This window comes from Fulmarus glacialis, unplaced genomic scaffold (assembly GCF_000690835.1).
Source record: "Fulmarus glacialis isolate BGI_N327 unplaced genomic scaffold, ASM69083v1 scaffold2794, whole genome shotgun sequence".
In the NCBI taxonomy this organism is placed as follows: domain Eukaryota; kingdom Metazoa; phylum Chordata; class Aves; order Procellariiformes; family Procellariidae; genus Fulmarus; species Fulmarus glacialis.
The window spans coordinates 19,823-27,808 of record NW_009208472.1 but is presented as its reverse complement, the minus strand read 5'-3'; positions in this window follow the sequence as shown (position 1 = coordinate 27,808).

The following is a 7,986-nucleotide window of genomic DNA, read 5'->3' as shown; positions in this document are numbered from 1 at the left end:
GGAGACGTTCAAAAGCCATCGGGACCCGAGCCTGGGCAACTGGCTCTAAGTGGCCCTGCTTGAGCAGTGGGGTTGGACAAGATGACTTCCAGAGGTTACTTCCAACCTCAACCATTCTGTGATTCTATGATCCTTCACAAAAAATATACTTAAGTCATTCCTCGCTGCAGCAACTGGTATCAATGAACGCATATTCAAAAAGTGATTTGACAATTTCAGAGAACAAGAATCCATCAAAGGCTGGGGTTGTGAGACCACACCTCTGCCTCAGAAGGCCTTTGGACAGCAAAAAGCAGATGCTGGTAGAGCTTCCTGGGGGAGCGTACCATTACCTGCTTCCTACACAGCCTTTATTGGCCACTTTGGGACATTTTTCTGTGGAAAAGGGCTAGTGTACTACTGGGTAATAAATAGCAGAGTGTGGATCCATCTCCCAGCTCAACAAAACCTTTTAATGGCAAGTCCTCACAGCAAGCATCTGTTGTATTAAGCCATTAAGAAGAGATACCACATTTGATCATAACTAAACCTTCTCTAACCTACAGAGTTAGAGGAACCTTTGGTCTGATTGAGTACATATGCCCTTTTGTTCTTATACCATATCCTTATGTTTTGTTACTCAAAGCTCCTGGCTTCCCAAGCTATGCCCAAAATCACAGCAGGAAAGGGTAAACAGAAAAGCAGGTTGAGGAGACACTGCAAGCCCTTACCAAATGCTGAGGTCAGGGGGGACAAAACGTGAATGCCATCAGACACCACGGTAAAAGGACAAACAATAATCCACAGACATATAGGAATAGGGGTGCAGTAAGTAGCAGCAAGGAGCTACAGTTGTATTGGTATGTAACAGTCGTGAGCCCAATGTGGGAATAAGTCAGAAATTTGTAGTGTTTGCTCTTTAAAAAGAAAGCTGAAAAACCAAGGTGATTGAACCAGTGTCACAAAAACTGGCGCAGTGCTAAAGAAAATGGGGAGCCTAAGGAAGACTTAAGTCTGTTCAGTTTATTGAGGTGTGACTTTAAAAAGCATACAGGTAGTTTCTGAGAGAAAAGTAGTCAAAGATTACATTTAAGTGCTCCTTAATCTGACAAAGTCAGAACAAGAACTGGTAGCTAGCATTAAAGAAACACACATTCAACTGAGAAATAGAACCAGGATGCCTGATGATGACAGTGATTACCTGCAGAAGAAAACTCCCTCAACAGCCATGGTACTCACGCCTGTAGATTGGAGGTCCCAGCAGGGAGATTTGGCCCAAGCATTCCTCCACTTTGTCACTGCAAGGGACTCTGTACTCCTTCCTCGTCGGCCTGGGAAAGCAGGCGAGAGATATCTTCAGCCTTACTATGGTCTGACACATTCGCCTCTTCCCAGGTATATTGTTTCCGTTACTTGTAACTCGTATTTTTGTTTGTGTTATCTTAGTCCAAGATGAGTGGGTCTTCCCAAAGATGAAGCTAATTGTTATCCTTTCTACCACTTTTCTCCCCAGATCAAAAAAAAAAAAAAAAAAAAGGTGCAAATCTTACTGCTTTTCATGCCCTGAAACTATGTTACAGAGTTTTTGCAGATGAAAACAAGGTGAATGCAACCACTGTGCCTATCCGTGTGTGTTCCTTTCTTCCTCCTCTCTCCTTAGTAACCTTTGAATCCTTTGGCTACCATCAACCACAAAGGGTAGAGGCTTCAAGGATAATTAAGATGCTACAAGTTTCATGAAAATAAGTATCCAGGGAAAGGAGAGAGACTTTATTAGTATTTTTACTGAGGAAAGAGTTGTAGCGTAAGCCTACATCTTTTTAGTCAGTACAGAACCTGCATAAGGGAGTGCCTTTATAAATAAATGCCCAATTAGACCCCATATCACCTGGAAATCTTACATCCTTGGACACCAAAGTCAAGTGACTAAAACCATAAAATCCTGAGGTGTCATTAGTTTGGCTGCTCAGGGAATTGCTTGTTTCTCTTTGAAATCCTGTCTCCCAAAAATGGCAATAATCTAGATTATTGTTACAATCTCTGATCATGTCAAGGAGTCTTCTTCTACATACTCATTCATATTTGATGTATATATAAAAAGTCTTTTTCTACATTCTCATTCATATTTGATGTATATATAAAAATAGCCCTTCTGTAAAGTGGTAGAGATCATGGCTTTCTGATTAAGTGTGAGTTTTTACATACTTTATTCTAAACTCCATGCCTTTATAAGCAGATTTGTTGACTAGAATTTCTGCGATGTTTTCTGCTTCCCAACCAGAAGAATAGGCTTTCTAGTTTCTTTGTGGCAAAAGACTCAAGCAATGCAAAAGTATCCTCAAAGCCCTAGAACCACCTGCGCTGGGCTTTATTTGGTGCGGGAGACAAGGGGAGAAGACTCTTACCAGCATGTATGGTTTGCCGGTTGAACCAGCTCAGGACCTGGTGTCTGTGAGAAGGCCAGCTACTGAGCCCATGCATAGCTTAGGCTAAACTGAGGGTCTTTTTCTTAATAAGGGAAATCTGCACTTACAAGATCAAAGAACTGGACGAGGCTGTGCGGTCTTAACCCTTTTTTATAGGATCTGGATGGGGCAGTTGAAACATACCACAAAAATTCTCTGTATCAGGTGGAATGATAATTTTTTAAAATGAGTATCTCTCCTTCCCTGGGCTGCTCCACTGCAGAGCGCGCACCAATTTCTGTCGAAGTATCACTGGTTTTGTTCTAGTGGTTTACCCCCTCCAATCTCTGTTTTCCTGGGGTTATAGGACATACAAGAACTGGTCCCTCAGAACTGGCCAGGGCAGGTCCAGAGAGCCCCCTCCCTCACCCCCATCCATCATGCATGCTGCAGAACCCATTTTCAGAGAGTCCTCTAGCATGGTACATCCTAGAAGAAAATATTTGTGTGTGTATTATGAATTAGTCAAAGTTGGTGCATAAATTGCTTTTGGAATATTAGCTTGTGATTATCATTGCTTTTAAAAATTTTAAAGTTAGCTTTTTTGCTCTTTCTTTCTTTCTTTCTTTCTCTTTTTTTTAAAACCTGGATGTGTTTAACAGGCAAGTCAACTTTGAAACTGCACTTAGCAACGTTATCTTCTTGTTGTTTGGAAATAACTGTGCCTCCATCCTGAATAGATGTAAAACTGTGTTTTCTTTTACGTTCTCCCTGTCTCCACTGCTCTTTAAACAAACTGTGGCCAAATGATTGTGCTAGAACACTGTTTCATAACAAAGCAGAGCCTTTCACATGATGTTGGCTATTTCTAGGGCAACACATGTGAGAAATCACTCCTTTCCTTTTATTTCTGTTGGAATCAGATTAAGCCCCTATTACCAAGTGACTTCATACCTCCAGTACCAGGAATCTGAGTAGCCATAAAAAATAACACAGATTTGGGTTGATCAAGCTTAGGGCAGGTACTAGGATGGTGCTTAATTCTCAGCCATTTTTTCACTCATTTTTTAAAGGTTCACTGGTTTCTGTCTAAGACAAATAACTGGCAGACGTGGTTTAGAAAGACCAGGTGATCCAAACCACAAACTATACATGTATTGCATTTAATCTGTCTTTGTTAAGGCAAAGTTCTGTATTATTTCTATAAGGAAGATAAAAAGAAATAGAAAGTTTATTAGTTTATTTAATTGATGTTTTGATGACACATTGAACAAAGACAAATGTATGGCTTGACCACTTCAGCCAGTGGCTTTGGAGTGCAGAGAATAATTTTTTTTTCATAGACGTTGTACAAAGCAAAACCCATAAAAAACTTGAAGCTTTAGTGGTGCAACAGAAGGGGAAAGGGAGATGTGGCAAGAAGCTGAGGTTATAGGGTTCAAGTCTAAATACCCTTAAATGTAGAGAGGTTCTATTGCTATGTTATTTCTATACCTTGATTTAAAAGCCTCAGTCTGACCATGAGCTACCAGTTCATGAATATGAACTCTGGGACTCAGACCCAACCTTGTAACTGGCTTGTTTATGGTCAATGGCTCCAGCTTTAATTTGCTGAAACAAGGACTACTGGCTGGGGCCTTTTATCTCTTTTTTCTTCCTCTTCCCCTTCCCATCTCCATCCCCCTTCCTTTTCCCCTTTCCCTTTCCCTTTCCCTTTCCCTTTCCCTTTCCCTTTCCCTTTCCCTTTCCCTTTCCCTTTCCCTCCCTTCCCTTCCCCTTTCCCTTTCCCTTCCCCATTCCCTTTCCCTTCCCTTCCCCTTCCCTTCCCCTTCCCCTTTGCCTTTCCCTTCCCCTTTCCTTTCCCCTTCTCCTTCTTCTCCTTCTCCTTCTCCTTCTCCTTCTCCTTCTTCTCCTTCTCCTTCTCCTTCTCCTTCTCCTTCTCCTTCTCCTTCTCCTTCTCCTTCTCCTTCTCCTCCTTCTCCTTCTCCTTCTCCTTCTCCTTCTCCTTCTCCTTCTCCTCCTTCTCCTTCTCCTTCTCTGTCTCCTTTGCCTTCTAGATGTAACAAATTTTTAACCAGATCAGCACACATTGTGTTGTCATTTGCATGCTTTGTGAAATCTTCCCACACACATTTACCTCACCACTTCCTTGAGTACATGGAGTCACTAGGAGAAAAAAAGCTTCAGCATCTGCCAGGTTACAATTTTTCTCTCTCCCAGTCCTATTTTCTTGTTAATGGGTTAGCCTACTCCTTGATATGTTTTAAAACTCTCAAGGATCCAGCTGTTGAAATGCATGTTAGCTTAATCAAAAAACAAATAAACATCAAAGATGTGTGGGAAAGGAACCAACCGTACTCACTGTGAACACAGCAGTGTGCAGGATGGACATCTTTTTCCTCTAGTTCCTCTTGTGATTCAAAGTTTTTTTACCCATGAACCAGAGAATAACATTTGATCTCAGTTTGACTTCTGAAATAGGTCACTGTCTGGTTGGGGAGCAGAGATACGCAGAGATGATGCGTCTGCTTGGAGATCAGCTTCTTGTGGGTAAGGGGGAGCAGATAGGAAAGCATAAATAAAAATAAATATCTTTGTCCCTACTGTAGCTGAAATGGGCTCCCGTGGTATCCAGGGACAGCAGAGGATTTGGAAAGAAAGGTTGCACTGTGATAGTATTTTTCCCTTTGTGGGTTACTCAGAATCTCGCATGGGAAGATGAGGAACGGCTCTGAGCAGAGACTAATTGGGATGAATCAGTGTTTCTAATTCCACATAGAATAGCCTCTGTGAGAACCAGAGAGGTTAGCGTCAAAACAGGGAGCGCTGGTGGTAGAAACATTGCAGGTTGTTTCAAGGGGAACGAGAGAAAATAATGCACACAGACAGGCTCTGGGCTCTCATTACAAGCAAAAGCACAAAGAACAACATTTAAATGGTTTAATCTCCTGTACTTCATCTTTTAGAAACCAGAATACCTTGAGGGATGAAGCAGAGAGTGAAGACTGCACTGTGGAAGAAGTGAAGTCTCTAACTTCTGACTCCATTAATGGGGTGATGGGTGGACTTCAAAATTTGCAAACTGTGAGATGACAAGTTCAGCACCAGTGTTTCTAGAAGTAAAACAGAGAAATGAGTCAAAAAACAATGAAAACAAATGAGTAAATGTCAGTATTTTCCTTCCCTAAGGAGAAATACTTGTTTTTAAACAAACTGGATGTACACAAGTCCATAGGGCCTGATGTGTTGCTCCCATAAGAGCTGGCCAATGTCATTGTGAGGCCGCTCTCGTTTATCTTTGAAAAGCTGTGGCAATCAGTGGAGGTTCCTGAGGACTGGAAGAAAGCAAATGTCACCTCTATCCTCATGAAGGGCAAGAAGGACCATCTGGGCAACTACAGGCCAGCCAGCCTCACCTTGATCCCTGGGAAGGTGATGGAGCAACTAATCCTGGAAATAATTTCCAAACATATTAAGGACAAGAAGGTGTTTAGGAATAATCAGCACAGATTTACAAAGGGGAAATCATGCCTGACCAACCTCATAACCTTTTGTGATGAGATGATCAGCTTGGTAGGTGAGGGAAGATCAGTGGATATTGTTTATCTTGACTTCAGCAAAGCATTTGACACTGTCTCCTATAATATCCTCATAGACAAAGTGATAAAGTATGGTTTAGATAAGTGGACAGTGAGGTGAACTGAAAACTGGCTGACCTGCCAGGATCAAACAATTGTGATCAGTGACATGAAGTCCAGTGGAGGCCACTCACTAGTGGCGTACCCCAGGAATTGATACTGGGGCCAATACTGTAAAAGTTCTGTTAATGATCTGGATGATGGATCACAGTGGCATCGCCCTCAGCAAGTTTGCAGACAATGAGAACTGGTAGGAGTGGTTGACAGAACAGATGTGCTGCCATTCAGAGGAACCTCAACAGGCTGGAGAATTGGGCTGAGAGGAATCTCATGAAGTTCAACAAAGGGAGATGCAAAGTCCTGCCGCTGGGGAGGAATAACCCCATGCACCAGTACACTCTGGGGACTGACTGGCTGGAGAGCAGCTCTGTAGAAAAGGATCTGAGGGTGATGGTGGAGAAGTTGACCAGGAGCCAGCAACGTGCCCACAGCATCCTGGGCTGCATTGGGCAGACCATGGCCAGCAGGTTGAGGGAGGTGACCCTTCCCTTCTACTCAGCCCTGGTGAGACACATCTTGAGTGCTGGCTCCAGGTCTGCGATTCCCAGTACAATAGAGACATGGACATACTGAAGCAAGTCCAGTGAAGGGCCATGAATATAGTTAACAGGCTGGAGCATCTTTCATATGAGGAAAGGCTGAGAGAACTGGGACTGTTCTGCCTGGAGAAGAGAAGACTTGGGGGATCTTACCCATGTGTATAAATCCCTGATGGGAGGGGATGAAGAAGAGGGAGCCAGATTCACTCCCTCAGTGATGCCCTGTGACAGGACAAGAGGCAATGGGCACAAATTGAAATACAAGAAATTCCACTTAAGCATAAGAAAAACCTTTTTTTACTGTGATGGTGACCAAACACTGAAACGGGTTGCCCAGAGAGGTTGTGGGGTCTTCATCCTTAGAGATATTCAAAACCCAACTAGACATGGTCCTGGGCAACCTGCTGAAGTTCACCCTGCTTTAAACAAAGGGTTCAGACCAGGTGATCTCCAGAGGTGACTTCCAACCTCAACCCTTCAGTGATTCTGTATACTATCTTGTATTGTAGGATTTTGAGAGGGCCATGATATACTGCAAGTGTTTTGTTTTTCATTGACCAGTGAAAAAATCCCAAGTAAGTTTGAGGGGAAGAAGGATGGCAAAGGAGAGTTGAAGAATTGACGGAAGTATCACTTGTCTACAGAAATGTTTGTGGTTCCTGTTTGTGATACATTTGGTAATCCTCAGGGGTGACATGCTATAAAAGTGCTGATAATTTGATTTCTTTCTTATATTTTTATTGGAAATAATAAGTGATCATGGATCCTGTTTTACTTTCAATTGCAAAAGTCCCCGTGAAGATTCAAAGACTGAACCGAACATACCATATCCAACAAAGTCCATATTGCAGATACTGTTACACTCCAGATGAAAATTTTCCCCCCGGCATTGAAGAGTAGTGGGAATTGCTTGAATTCTCATAAGCCAGAGGGTTATACGTACTTCAAGTGTTTTGTTTCTTCTTAACTACTCTAAAAAAAAAAATCCTAGAAAAGTTGAAACAGAACAAATGTAAGGAAAATGACTCTGCAAAACAGCACTGTGGGATTTTTTCTCTCAGTGTAAACTATACCAAGCTCACAGGAAAAGAAAGAAATTCTTCAGTAATTGCCCTTGCAGTAAACCCAGCCTGAGCTGCAGTGATTAGACTGATATTTTATATCTATCCGACCATGGGAAACAATACTAAAAAAATGTTGAACTGCAGTGTGGTTTGTTGGTTTTTTAGCACAACAATTTCAGATCTTTAGTAGGTGTCCACCTGCTCCAATTTTGGGGTGCTCGTAATCCTCTGCTCCTCCATCGCCTCACCAGCCGCTGCCCCGGGCGGGGCAGGATGACTGCCCCCATCTCAGCACTTTCTG